General features: G+C 39.0%; 1 long non-coding RNA gene across 2 annotated transcripts; it reads right to left on the bottom strand.

The window, feature by feature from the left end:
* Positions 1-3,072: 3,072 nt before the first annotated feature.
* Positions 3,073-9,691, bottom strand: LOC131973345 (uncharacterized). 2 transcript variants are annotated; one of them, XR_009394558.1, is made up of 3 exons: positions 9,266-9,691; positions 3,545-4,537; positions 3,073-3,393 (listed from the first exon to the last, which is right to left on the bottom strand). It is a non-coding gene; the product is annotated as an uncharacterized LOC131973345 (long non-coding RNA). The 2 variants fall into 2 exon arrangements; XR_009394557.1 differs by lacking the exon at positions 9,266-9,691 and adding an exon at positions 5,434-6,159.
* Between the last annotated feature and the right edge of the window lie 5,553 nt (positions 9,692-15,244).

Below are 15,244 nucleotides of genomic sequence, written 5' to 3' on the forward strand. Positions count from 1 at the left end.
TCATAGAAAGTTTATTTATGTCAGTTATTCAATTCAAAAAGGTGAAATAACACATTAAATAGATCCATTACACACAGAATGAAACATTTCATGTCTTAAATTCATTTAACTTCTTCTAATTATAATGATTATGGCTTACATTTAATGAAGACCTAAGATTCAGTGTCTCAAAAAAATGTAATATTACAAAAGACCAATTTGTATGTTTAATATGGAAATGTTGTCCTCTGAAAAGTATGTCATCTATATGACTCAATACTTGGTTGGAGCCGTTTGACTTGAACTACTGGAAATGGACTTTTCATCATATTCTAATGTATTGAGATGCACCTGTATTCCCCTACTGTCTTACGTGCCTGTCTCTTGAAGCCACTGTCTAGAAAAAATCCCCATCTGCTCTGATTGGTCAGTGTTTCCGCAACATCTGCATGTTTAGGGTCTCTGCACCATCATGCAGCCGGGGAATTATTTAAAAACACCAGGGAGCAGTGAAGTGTGTCTCATCGCAGAACAGTTTTCTGAAGCTGGGATGTGTTCATGTGTTTCAGGACATAGGTCAACAAGAGCTCTATGTACCAATTGGCTGAAGGTATTCTCTGGCTGCAGTTTGCTGATAAAAGTTAAACTCATCCCAACTTTTAGTTTCGCTAAACCTCGCTACGGAATGACAGATGTCAGAGAGACATTGCATGCAGCTCTTTGCAGTACTGTACTGCCCTTCAAAGTCTAACTGCAGTAACTACATTTTTGGCCGAAATTGAGTTATAACTAAAAATGAACTCCTTGATGTCTGTTTTATCCTGTGACAAAGTTTTAGGTTTCAATTTTGCTTTATTTCAGAGAAATAATTATATAAAAACCACAAAATCCAACTCAAAACCAAGCAGTAATTGCACTTACCACAGTCTGCTTTTGATATATATACTAATTTAAACATAAAAATAATATAAATTATAAGTTTATTTAAAAGGGAAATTATTATCTATATCGTGATGAAGTAAAAAAAAGTGAGATAAAAAATAAAAATAAGACTAAAATATAACATTTCTTTATAATATTAAGTCTAAAATACACAAATCTTTGAATAGAGTTGTTAAACACTTAAATACATTTATAACAAAATCAATTTGAAAATGTTTATTCACTGAAAACAAAAAATAAAAGCTGAAAGAATACAACAGCATTATAGTTACTGCACTCTGTTTATCATTACTATGAGAACCTTTTACAGCAAAACCAGAGTGCAGTAACTATATTTTTTGGGGGTCAAAGGTCAAATAAATCATGATTTTTGAGCATAAAAATTACATCATCAATACAGATGATGTAGAAATAAGTGCCATATCACTTATCTACATACAGTATAACCAATTTGGCTGGCCAGTTAAAAAAAGGTTAAAACACTTTAAAGCAGTTTTTCTCAGTTTTACCTCTTGCCTAGTTACTGCAGTTAGACTTTGTAGGGCAGCATAGTCTTCGACATTTATCATGCAGCAGAATGGATCGTGGATAGTATATACATTTGTTATTGGATTATTATTATTTTGTGTGCTTGCTTGTGTTAGGGATTAATAAAAAATAGCAATAATCACATTATGACTTTTAGCAAGAATGCTGCTTGGACACATTTATAAAACACATTTATATGCCAGGCACAGCACACAGAAATAAGGAGTATCAACAGAAAGGATATACTGATAACACTTTGCACATCGCCACATAATTTGAGGGCAAGCAGATAAAAAACTGATGCACTCTTTGTGCTCCAATTCAAGGCCACAGGGCCAGGTGGAAATAGATACTGACGAACACTAGACAAGATACAGAAGTGTGCTGTTAGACCGGAAGCTGAAGCACCAAGAGGCTAGGACTAGCCTGCGTGCCAACGAAATGGGCGGACCGAGTCTAAACCATGGTGTGCCCCAACAGTTTTGACCAATCAGATAGTCGCACATTTACATTATAAAACTCTGTAAAAGTAGTAGTAACCACCTCCCTTTTCTGGGAGGTGGTTACAGCTAACTGTTTTGCAGCCTGTGATTTCTGAACAGAGAAGGTCGATGTACATCATTTACTCTTTCATTATTGTATTAAATAAATAGTCAAAAGGATTTTACTCTCCTCTCATCTGTTCTGCAAAAAAAACGAACTCTAACACTTGCAAAAGCACACTAATTGTTATTCCGTGGGCTTATGTCTCTTTATTTTGTGTGCTTGCTTGCAAAAGCACACCAACTACTATTCACCATGTGAACCGGTGACTCTGTCGCTGAGACCATGCGAACCAGTAACTCTGCCACTGAGACCATGCGAACCTGCGACTGCTACTGAGACCATGCGAACCTGCGACTGCTACTGAGACCATGCGAACCTGCGACTGCTACTGAGACCATGCGAACCGGCGACTGCCACCGAGACCATGCGAACCGGCGACTATGTCGCTGAGAGACCATGTCAACCGGTGACTCTGTCGCTGAGACCATGCGAAGCAGTAACTCTGCCGCAGAGACCATGTGAACCTGCGACTGCCACTGAGACCATGCGAGACGAGGAAGACCACTTGCATCATATGAAAAATACTATATAGTATCAATTTCTTTAAATGAGATTCAAATTTAAAGTAAAAAAATAAATATTTCACCTGAAATTAATATATTATTAATGTGGGCTTATTAAGGATGTTTAACCCATCATTTCAGGACTGTCAATAATTTTTTATTTTATCCAATGAGACTTGAAGTTTATTATTATGTTTGTGGTAATCTACATTTGAATGTCATTATAGTTATGTTTTAGAAGATAAAACTAATGTTAATTGCAAAATGAATGTCATTGAAAATATTGTTAATGTCATTGAAAGGCCTTGAAAATCTACCATTGCTTTTTTTGTTTGTTTGATGTGCTTCTCTCTGGGTCAGGATTTGCAAAACTATCGTAAAATTTTGAAGCAACCAAGTAGATTGATAGTTGTGTATACAGATAGCTTTCCCCTGAGACGCCGGTGTTGGTCTCTTGCATGCAATGTTTAGACTTACCTTCTCCGCCCCCTCCCCAGCAACAACAATTACAAATCTCACAAAAGTTTTGTTAATCTAAAAAGTTACCATCAAGATGTAACCTCTCATTGGATGTAAGTGTGTGCAATGGTTGGTTAAAAAAAAAAGATGATGTTTAGTATGATTGATTTGCATTAAGTCATGTATTTAAATATACATTTCATGTTTGTGTTTGTTGAAATGGAATACATACAATGTTTTGTGTATCACTTTGTGCAGAATTAACAATTGAAGATTTTTTTAAAAAGCCTATCTTTTCAACTGGTGAACGGGGGCAAGTGGGTCCAGAGGTCATCCAGCTGTTCTTGGACTGTGGGGGTGTCTGTATTTTCAGAACCTGATGACACACAATACCAAATGTATTCATACATTATAAGTACTCAATTGTGAATTAATATTTTATTATTCAAAGGAAGTAGTTAAGACAGCAGATTGTAACATCAGGCCATGTCTGTGTCCACTGGGATGGGGAAAAAACAAACCCATACCTTGTAGACTGGAGAAGGAGTTGTGGGTGCGTTATCCATCATCCACAGCCGGCTGGTTGACGGAGGTCTTTGAGGTACCCCATGGTCGGAAGTGGTTGGGCTAAGTGGGGCAGGATCTGCAAGGTCGAGACTTGTCCAACGCACTTTCTGAGCGCTGCATCTTGGAAGCAGTGGTCTTCCTCGTCTCACTTGGTCCTGCAATATACAATAGCCTGTATAACAAAAACTCACAAAATAACTCATTTGTAACAATAATATGCAACTGTAAGTGATCTGAACTAAATGAATTTGCTAACTTAACTGTCCCTAGACCAGCATAAAAAGCTAAACTATACAAACTAAATACTCTATTATAAACCTAACCTACTCCTAACCTAACCTAAATATAAATGTGCAAAAAATATGAAAAGTTAGCTTAGTCTGTCTTGAAGATGCTGGACACAGGAAACCTGGAAGAGTCAGAAAATGCAGTGACTTCTATACTATATATTGAGGACCACGTGCTGAAAAATCTGCATAATGTGAAATACAACAAACAACAACATGGTGATGGCTTCTCAGGTTTTAGCCTACAAAATAAATAAATACAACATGTTAATGAGACAGCAATACTTAATTAGATGAGAGTTTGACCAAGCGTCAATTAATGAATGAACATTATTGTAACCAATTTTTTTTTTACTAGTTACTAGTTTTTGTACTAATAATCTATTTTTCCCCCATTCTCGGATTTAAAAATAAATAAATACATGAATACTAATAATATTGATTATCCCAAATACACCGTTCCTTCAGATATTTTTGTATATCACTATACATGACATCACAGAACAGTGGTTGAAAGTTCTTTATGAATAATAATTTCAGTTTTTCTCAACATTACAAAAGCAATTTTTTTAAATTGCTTACCTGAAAAGGTGAAGACAAACAACTGAATGCTGAAGGTCAACGAAGAACTGGATACTAAAGTCTCTTAGGTGAAGTAGTGTTTATCTAGAACAGGATGACAACCGTGAGCATTGCAGCAATGTAACAATAACGTGTTATTAATGTTTTAAATAACTGAATTAATGTATCACTTATTCATAAAAATCAGTATGAAGCTGAATATAATCATTTGAATTAAATACACACATAGCACCTCTAGAAACATAGCAACATTTTTAGCATATGTGCCCCTCTGCATCCTTTATAGATAATATAAATTTTAACTATCTTCATACATTTTTACGTGTTTAATACATTTTTATAGCACCCATGGTCCTCAGGGGTCAAAAAGGACCTCATGACATTAGACTGGTTTTAGGAAATGTAGAAAAAAATATTACCAACTTTTTTTTCACTTTTTAAGGTAACTCGTGACCAAAAAAAATATATTTCATTTTAAATTTATTTTTTTTCATTATTATTGGTCAATTTTATTCAAAAATATACAAATATCAAAACATAAGTTTCACTCAAAGTTGACATGACCTACTCTGTGCATTCCAATCAAGAATTATTTTTTTCCACTATTACTATTGAAAAAAGTATTCAGGTTTTTTTTTTTTTTTACTTTTTTCTCTCTTGAAATGAGGCCTAATTTTGAATATTTGACTAAAATTGACCAATAATAAAGAAAAAATTATGAAAATTATGCAATCAATCAATCAATCAATCAATCAATCAATCAATCAATTTTTAAATGATAAAATGATTTTTTTTTTAAAAGTTGGTAATTTTTTTTTTCTACATGTCCTAAAAACAGTCTTGTGTCATGGGATCCTTTTTGACCCCTGAGGACCATGGGTCATATAGTCGACGGGAGGACCACACAAGGGTTAAAAAAAATAATAATAATAATTTATGAAAGTAGTTTATGTTAATAACAATCTTTGACAAACACTCACCAGTAAATAAATGGTCAAGCTGTAAATGTGTGAGGTGAAAAACAGGATTAAAGCTTGCAAAGAAGATGAATATGAATGGATAAGTTGATAATTCTATTGACTCCACAGCTCGGTAACACCATGGTAATAGTTAGGTAATAATCTGATAATAGTGGCGAATACTTTCAAAAGCTTTCAGTGTAATAGTACCCAAATGCACCCTATAATAAATTTAAGCCATTAATGGCTATGACTCTGGTATTACAAATACACCTTATTACATAATAACCTCTATTATCAAAATAGTACTGCAGTATTAATATCAGAAGAAAACAGGATTAAAGCCTACAACGAAAGTGCTTCACAGCACCACTTGAGGACACACACACACACACACACACACACACACACACACACACACACAGAGAGAGAGTACATCAATATTAGTCACAGGAGCACATACTTCAGGTACCAGTTGACATGACAAATTGGAAAAAAGAAATGGTAATAGTTTGGGTAATAGTCTGCTAACAGTAGTGAGTAACATTGACATTGACACAATGTAAATCTTAAATGGTGAAGTAAACTACCAGTTCATCATTACAATACATTTTTACAGCCCTGACTCCATGGTTAAATGTATAATAATTATCTTTTCTTTTTAACCTCTCATTACCAAGTGACATGAGTTTCAGTTTAATATTATCCAAATACACCGAATGTTCAAATTTAGCCATTGATGAGTATGACATTGGTATTACTATTACACCTTATCACATAAGAATACCAAAACATCCTCACAAAAAACAGGACTATTATCAAGAAGCTACCATCAAAATCCACATACAATTAGCTACATATCACAGTTAAAAAAAAAATGTGTCAGGCCAACATTGTACACAAACCCTACATTAAAAATGGCATTTAGACAACATTAATCAAGGAAAATAGCATAAGCTAGCAATTTTTTTAGCATTATTATATTATTATGAGCATAATGACACCTTCCCAGATAGACACAAGACAAAACACAGCAATCATAAACTGTTGTGGCCTAGATTATCAACCCACAATGCATTATAGGCTGTCTGTCAGTAGCATCAAATCAGTCAAACTATGCAATGCACTCTTAGAATCAATAGTGTTCGCTAACACCAGACACATCTACTGTTATAACAATTGTTAGCATCGTGGTAACTGTAACATGGAGTAACTGTGAAGATATTCTGCCTCAACTGACCATTTATAAATTGCTTCGACATGATGCTAAAGCTAGCTCGCTAGAGAGCGCTAGCTCAGACCTAAGACCAGTACCCGCGAATAAATTAGCAAAATAAAATTACAAACATCGTCCAAAAGAAACTCAAATAACTTGCATTTACATTTCACAAAATCGTCTTCTTACCTCAGACGAAAAGCCAGAGAGGCCGAGTCCCGCCAGTGGACAGGATTTACATCAAGCCAAAACACAAGGAGCCAATCAGATTCGCCCCATAACTGCTCCAATCCAGTGATTCCCAACCGCTATTCCGCGGCACACAAGTGGAGGACAAAACAGTCCATTTTCACAAACTTCGGAGAGCAGTACTGCTGCGCTGACTGGTGGTGAACTTAGAAACAGCCAGAGCAGCTCCAGGCTTTAGTCTGCTGGTCCGGCGTACCACGAGCTTGCCAAACTCAAAACTCTTCTGCTCTATGAAATCTTCCTCCAGAAAATGCTAAGTACAGACGCTGGAGTGTTTTTAATTTCACCGCCGTTATAACCGGAGCTCGACTGAGAGCACAACACTCTGTCATTGCGGTGGATTGATGCCGCTGTACTGTACTGACAGGCAGTGAGACAGGTCAAGTTAAGTCAGCAGGTATTAAGTCATCAACTATGTCCATACTCCAAAACAAACCGTATACACAAACACAATAATTGAAACGTAGCTGTCCGACTCTCCCTCTGTGAGCCTCTTATTAATAAACACACCTTTCCCCTCAAACAGCAGCCCTCATAAATACCCTCACCACTCTGAGCCTAAACATGAGCTCAGGATTGGTCTGAAATGACTGTCAAAAATTAAAAAGTAACCACAATAATATTTAAAAAAAACACCTGTCTTAAAACCCAAATAATTCCACATCAACATAATTTAATTCGTTGGCCAGAATAGCTCATTACAGCTGATGCAAAACTCTAAAGAAATTATTATTTTTACTTATTTCTTACCGTGACTCCACGTCAGTCAGTCAGGTTATCCTAAATTCCCTCACCACATCTTGCAGGCTATATTCTTGTGATGCGCGCAGTTTAGCATGCGCTATTCCTTTACTTGGCCTAACTGCTTCAAATGCGTCTCCATGTGTAGTGGCAGATTTTAAAAATTAAAAAAAAGCTTCGCCAACACGAACCAAAACAATGCACAATCACTTACTTTTGGATAAATATTTTACTCAACAGAAGTATTGACAGTAGCTATCTTAAAAAAAAAACACTTGAGGCTGACCTTAGATCACATGAGTTCCTTCGACCCTTGATCCCCGTGTTCCGTTAAGACCCGCCCGCTCCTGCCTCTGATTGGCTCTGACTCTGACAGCTCAACAACATGAACCAAAAGTAGCGCCAGTATACCAAGTATATTATATTAATCAACATGGCGAATTTTCAGTATTTGAGCCTAGTCCAGCTTTTGTATTTGAGATTCTATCATAATCAGTTTCTGTAACTATTACTAGCAACTTTTACATCACTTAGTAAAAAAACAAACAAAGTGAAGAGCAGAATACAAACCATTAATAAAACATTATACAGTAATTGATGCAAATGGAAATGTTTTGAAAAATAATTGGATATAGGGATATAACCATAACTATGCTACACTATGTGCTGTATACAGTGCACAATTATGTTAATATGTTATACACTGTACATAAGTGAAGCCAGGTGGTTATGCGAATATATTAAGGTGCATGATTGTCCATAAATGTTAGAAGTAACTGCATATTGATACTTTTGATATTCACAGAAGAATAATACCCTGGCCTGAATGTGACATTAATATCATTATGTTCAACATCCCTCAGAATGCCAATCAATTTCATGCAACATTCATAAATCATCATAAGCATACTCAAATCCATGATATACCAGGGGGAAACAGCTCTGATGGAGTGAATGACAGGCTGGAATCAGGATCCTGTTCTTCTTCCCTAAATGCCCCCTGGCCCAAAGGGTTAACTGCCTGGATGCAGTCAACCCGAAAGAGACTGATAAAAATATGTATTGGTTAGATTTAGTTTTACCACATGTATTCATACATATCAACTCCAGAACTGCTAGTCATGCCGTCTCAAATGATTACATTCATAAAATAGTTGTGTGTAGTTGTGCAACAAGCTAATATAAGGTTACTTTATAGGGTGACAGTCCCTGTATATGGTGCTCTGTACCTAACTTTAGCTGGTGCTGTTACCACAAATGTTCCTGCCCCCTCCCCTCCTCATAACGTGGTGGCCGATACAAGATAAACAAACAAGCCAAACAATGCTTCATGTGTCATCATGTTGTCACCCAGACTTCTCAGAAATGTTTTGCATCACACTCTTTCGTCCACAAGAAAACGTGTTCTTTCAACCTAGCCGGCCATTTGATGCCATTGTTAGCTAACGCTAATGTTAGCTAGTAATTAGCTATTACCGTTAGCATGGAGCGACAAAAAATTAAAACGTTTTCGTCTGATAACTATTGAAAATGGAAACATTGTTCGCATCTTCTCCATCATATTCCTGTCTCACTATAGCGTTTATTTATTATATTTTACGTTAAACCACCGGCGATTACTGACGTTAGTTAGCTTGACCTAGTTACCTGCTGTTGACAGGACGCTCCGGTGTCTCCGCTCGGACATCCTTCAGCTCGGACATCCTTCAGCTCGGACATCCTTCAGGGACAGCACGTCCTCTTCCCGGCACAGTACTCCAAATGTGCGAACATTTGTTACACATGCTTCACCACGCATGGTATGGTCCAGGTCAGCCTCCTGACAGCAGATAGACTCAGGACACAACGACACCAGGTGCTGCCGAGCTCCGCCCCCCAGACGAGCTCCGGCTCCACATCCTCCTCTCTCCGGACCACCGCTCCAGTCTCTGATCAGAAAGTCTTCCATTGTTTGTGGGCTGTCAGAGAAGACTGACATAAATTAAGACGACCGCCATCCTCTGCTTCAGAGAGACAGCCTGCACCGCTGGACTGCAGGTCTCTGCTCGGTGTCACGGCAAACCCATGGATCTAACACTTTAACCACTGTATGATCATTTAGAAACAAGAAACAGCATTTTTTAACCTTTTTATTACCAGTGATGAAGCGTAGAGCTGTGGTCGTGAACGTCATGAAACAACCGTTGTTGTTGTTGTTCTTTAATTGATGCCGCAGCTACCAGCTGTCAGCAGTAAACTGAAAAGGCACCCACGTGGAGGGCTGGAAAATGACCAATCATAAGAGGCCTGGGGTCAGCCTTGGCCCCGCCCCCAATGTGTATAAAGTCCTCGCTCCGCGCGAGCAGAGCTCCACCCCGAGCGAGCACGGGGGAGAATCTGCTTCACTCAGTTGCTGAATATGTGCGCGAAGATCAAACAAGTGCGCGCGGCAGTTGAAATCTGCGCGCGTGACACGAAATAAATGCGCGTGCAGATGTGTTATCGCTCGCGCGACTTTTGACTCAAATATGACGCCATACTGCTCTAACTCAACAGACATGACGTTTTTTCATAAAACATGAGAACTTATAACTTGACCATAAATTGTCCAATCTGCCTCAAACTTGTCATGCATGATGATGGTTCATCACTGACCAGTTCTACATAACAATATTTCATAAAGTCCCGCCCCTTTTGATTAAGCTTTGTTTTTTTTTTAGTGTCTGTGAACTCAGGACAGAGTCCCTGTTTAACTGCTGATTTAAGCAACGAGAATCAAGGGCCAGAGGCAAGCACACAATCAAATTTCTTTAGAAATGTTCTAGTTATTTTGTGTGCTTAAAAATGCTTTCTGTTGGAGGCCAGAAATTTCAGTTTTTCCACCTCGGGCCACTCTTCCGGAACATTCCGTTGATTGCTCTGCTCTGATTGGTCGACCCCACCTACCTGGTTGCTTAGCTACCAAAGCCTCCCCTGTCCCTGACAGTCTGATAAACATTGTAAAGTTTCAGCCTTCAATCTCAAAGCTTCCATGAGTTAGGGAAGAAAAGGCTTGAATAAAGCATCTTTGCACAATCAATGCCCCCGACAGTCTCATAAACATATTAAAGTTTCAGCTCCCTGGGTCAAGGTCTTGGTGATTTATGCAAGAAAAGATGGCCTAGAAAGTGACATTTCACACTGAACCGTGACCCCTGACCCTTCTGAAGATCCCACAGGTCTGAAACTTTGCACAATCAATGCCCCTGACAGTCTCATAAACACAGTAGAGTTTCAGCCTTCTATCTCAAAGCCTCCATTAGTAAGGGAAGAAAAGGCTTTAATGAGGCAGCCCCGTTCAAATCAGATCCAGGATCATTGCTTTTTGGTAATGTTCTTTCACCTCTGAAGGTCCGAGAGGTCTGAAACTTTGCACAATCAATGCCCCTGATGCTCTGATGAACATATTAACGTTTCAGCTTCCTGGGTCAAGGTCTTGGTGATTTATGCAAGATAATATGGCCTAAAAGGTGACATTTCACACTGAACGGTGACCCCTGACCCTTCTGAAGGTCCCACAGGTCTGGAACTTTGCACAATCTATCTATGCCCCTGACAGTCTGATGAACATAGTAAAAAAACAAAAAAAAACATAGTAAAAGTTTCAGCCTTCTATCTCAAAGCTTCCATGAGTTAGGGAAGAAAAGGCTTTAATAAAGCAGCCTTGTTGTGGTGTTTGGAGGCTGTGGATTGGCTTGCTGGGTTGCTGAGGAGCTGACTGCATACACCTGTGGCTCATCATCATCAGGAGCTGTATTTAAGAGGCAGGCCTCCCGAGCTCTTGCTTTGTCCTTGGGGCGGCTGGCAGAACCGGATTGTGAATGGACAGGAGATGGCAGAAGAAAGTGACGGGTCAGGAAGTGAGCTTGAGATGGAGTATGGTGGCGGGAGGGACGAAGGCTGGGATGTTGTGAAAGGGGGGAAAGCTAAGCGTAAACGCAAAGAAAGGGAACAGAAAGGAAGGACTTCAGTGTCAGAAGAGACAGATAGTGAACAAGCAAAAAAAGGTGAGGAGGAGCACAAAATAATAATTACACTGGAACAAGAAGGTGCGTCATTTGGGGAGTGGAACCCTATTCGCATCACTAAAGCCATAAATAAACAAGTGGGAGAAGTGAAAAGTGCGAAAGTTTTGCGCAGTGGAGCATTGCTGGTTTTCTGTAGAGATAATGCGCAGTTGGGGAGAGCGATCAGGCTGAACAAAATTGAGGGGAAAAAAGTACTAGCAACACTAGCTAAGAGTGGAGGTGGTCTTGTTCGAGGAGTGATCTTTGGGATTCCGGTGAGTGTATCTACTGATCAGATAAAAGAGAATGTAAAGGGAGCGAAAGTGAGGGAAGCAAGGCGACTGAAAACAACTCGTGAAGGTCAAAAATGTGATAGTTTATCTGTAATGCTTACTTTTGACGAGGAACGACTCCCTGATAAAGTGTATATAGGATACATGAGTTATGATGTGAGGCTATATGTGCCTCCGCCATTGAGGTGTTATAAATGCCAGAAGTATGGGCACGTTGCGGCAGTGTGTAGGGGGAAGCAAAGGTGTGGGAGATGTGCTGGGGAGCATGAGTACGGGAAATGTGAAAATGGAGCCAAACTCAAGTGCTGTAATTGTGGAGGGGAGCATTCTTCAGCGTACAGGGGATGTGAAGTGAGTAAGAAAGCAGCTGAAGAGCAGCGAATGAAAACTTCACATGGGATCACATTCGCAGAAGCGGCTAGAAGGGTGAGGGAACAGCCAGCTGAGAATAATGTCAGGATGACAGATAAGCATGAAGTGAGAGCATGTGAAGGATGCAAAAAAGTTAAGGAAGATACTCTGATTGTGGGGAAGAGAGAATTTATACTGTTCATGGTTGATGTTGTTAACTGTACTGCGCAAACAGACAAAAAAACGGAAAAAATCAAAATAATAGTGAGAGCAGCAGAGAAATATTTGGGAGTGGATGCCATTGGGTGGGAGGAAGTGGAGGACATGTTGAAAGGAGGATCACACAGTTCACAGATACCGTCACAGCAACTATCATCATGGGGTGGTGGGTCATCATGGTCCTAAGTATATTACAATGGAATGCAAGAAGCCTTATAGCTAATGGGCAGGCGTTTAAGAAGTTTATCTCTGGGATGCAGGATAAGCCCAGTGTAATCTGTGTCCAAGAAACGTGGATGAGAGTGCAGTGGGATTTTATAATACACAGGTACACAGCGGTAAGAAACGATAGGGAGACTGGAGCAGGTGGTGGGGTAGCAACCTTCGTCAAGGATGGGATAGGGTTCAATACTGCTCAATTAGGAAGGGATCATGAATCTATAACAATAAAAATTTGGACAGGAAAATATGAATTAATGATTATTAATTACTATAATCCATGTAACAGACTGAGTATGGATATACTGAATATGGTACTGGGGGATGTGCAGGGGAAAGTAGTGTGGTGTGGGGACTTTAATGCACACAGCACGTTATGGGGGAGTGAGAAAACAGATGTGAATGGATCAATAGTGGAAGAATTAATAGAAGACAAAGGGTTAGTATGCATGAATGATGGAAGGGGCACAAGGTATGATTGTGTACGGAATAAGGAGAGTGCGATTGATTTAACCTTAATGTCAAATGAGATGGCAGGTATCACAGACTGGGAAGTGCTAGATGAAATGTTAAAAGCATTTTGAAGCAGAGACGAGGGTGCCAAGATGGAAAATAGACAAAGCTAAGTGGGACATTTTTCAGGTGATGAGTAGAAATAGTTTTGAGAAATTACATGGAGGGGAATGGACAGATGTAGATGAGTGGAATAAGAAAGTAGTCACAGCTATAATACAGTCGGCTGATGAGGCAATCCCAAGAGTTTCAGGGGGCAGAAGTGTGAAGAGTGTACCATGGTGGGATGATAACTGCAGAAAGGCAATAAAAACACGGAATAGGGCGTTCAGGTTATTAAAGAAACATCATACAATGGAATCATTGATTCAGTATAGAAAAGCACAGGCAGTGGTGAGAAGGACGATCAGAGCAGCTAAGAGGGCATGTTGGAGGAAGTACTGTAGTGGGATAGGGCAGGATGTACAGATGGCAGATGTTTGGGGAATGATCAAAAAAATGAGTGGGATAAGAAGAAACATAACAATTCCAATGCTGAGGAAAGATAACAGAACAGCAACTAGTAGTCTAGAAAAGGCAGTGTTACTGGCTGAAACGTTGATTAAAGTTCATAGCTCAGAAAATATTTCAACAGAAGCAATGCAGCAAAGACAGAATATGTTAGAGCAAAATACTTGGGTTAGCAACAAAAAACATGCAAGAGGGGATAACCTAGATCAGCATTTCAATATGTATGAGTTAAGGAGAGCCATTTCTAGTACTCGACAGTCATCACCAGGAAAAGATGAAGTTTGTTATTGTATGTTAGATCATATGGACAATAGGTCACTGGAGGTGGTATTGAAGTTATTTAACAAAGTTTGGGATTCAGGGGAGGTACCGCAAGCACGGAAACACTCAGTAATAATACCAATATTAAAACCCGGTAAAGTAGCAGCAGATCCATCAAATTTTAGACCAATTGCTCTTAGATCACAATTAGGAAAGACTATGGAGAAGATGGTAACAGAAAGGTTAATGCATTTTTTAGAGAGTAGAGATCTTTTTTCACCATATCAAAGTGGATTTCGTAAAGGAAGAAACACCATGGATTCAGTACTGAAGTTAGAATCAGATATTAGGAAAGCACAGACAAACAAAGAAATAGTGGTTGCTGTATTTTTTGATATTGAAAAGGCATATGATATGTTATGGAAAGAAGGGCTGTTAGTCAAATTAGATAAGTTGGGAGTGGGGGGGAAGTCATATAACTGGGTGTTGGGCTTCATATTTGGAAGAACAATAGAGGTGAGAGTAGGGAAGGAATACTCGCCAGTATATAAAGTTGAAAACGGAACTCCACAAGGGAGTGTGTGTAGTCCGGTATTGTTTAATTGCATGATAAATGATATATTTGAGGAGGTGGGAGGTGGAATAAATAAGGCATTGTTTGCTGATGATGGGGCTTTATGGGTGAGGGGGAGAAACCAGGAGTATTTGCAGAGAAAACTGCAGGCAGCAGTTGATAAAGTGGAGAAGTGGGCAAGTAGATGGAGGTTTAAACTATCAGTTGCAAAAACTCAGGGGATATGCTTTGCTAAGAGACACAAGGAGATATCAATAAAATTATATGGACAAACACTAGAACAAGTCAGAGTGATTCGTTTTTTGGGTGTACTTTTTGATGAAAAACTTGGAAGCATCACATTGAAAAAGTGAGAGATACATGTAAAAATGTTAATAACCTTATGAGGTGTTTGGCAGGACGAGATTGGGGTGCGAATAGGAAATCTCTAGTAAATATATATCAATCTATGATGAGATCAAGGATAGATTATGGCAGTGTGGCTTATATGTCAGCGGCAGAAAGCCATCTGAAGAAACTGGATGTAGAGCAGGCTAAAGGGTTGAGGATATGTAGCGGGGCTTTTAAGACCTCCCCAGTAGCAGCTCTACAAGTCGAGATGGTTGAAGAACCTCTACGCATAAGAAGGGTGAAGCTTATGCTGGCATATTGGGTATATCTA

Source organism: Centropristis striata, chromosome 6, assembly GCF_030273125.1.
Source record: "Centropristis striata isolate RG_2023a ecotype Rhode Island chromosome 6, C.striata_1.0, whole genome shotgun sequence".
Taxonomy (NCBI): domain Eukaryota; kingdom Metazoa; phylum Chordata; class Actinopteri; order Perciformes; family Serranidae; genus Centropristis; species Centropristis striata.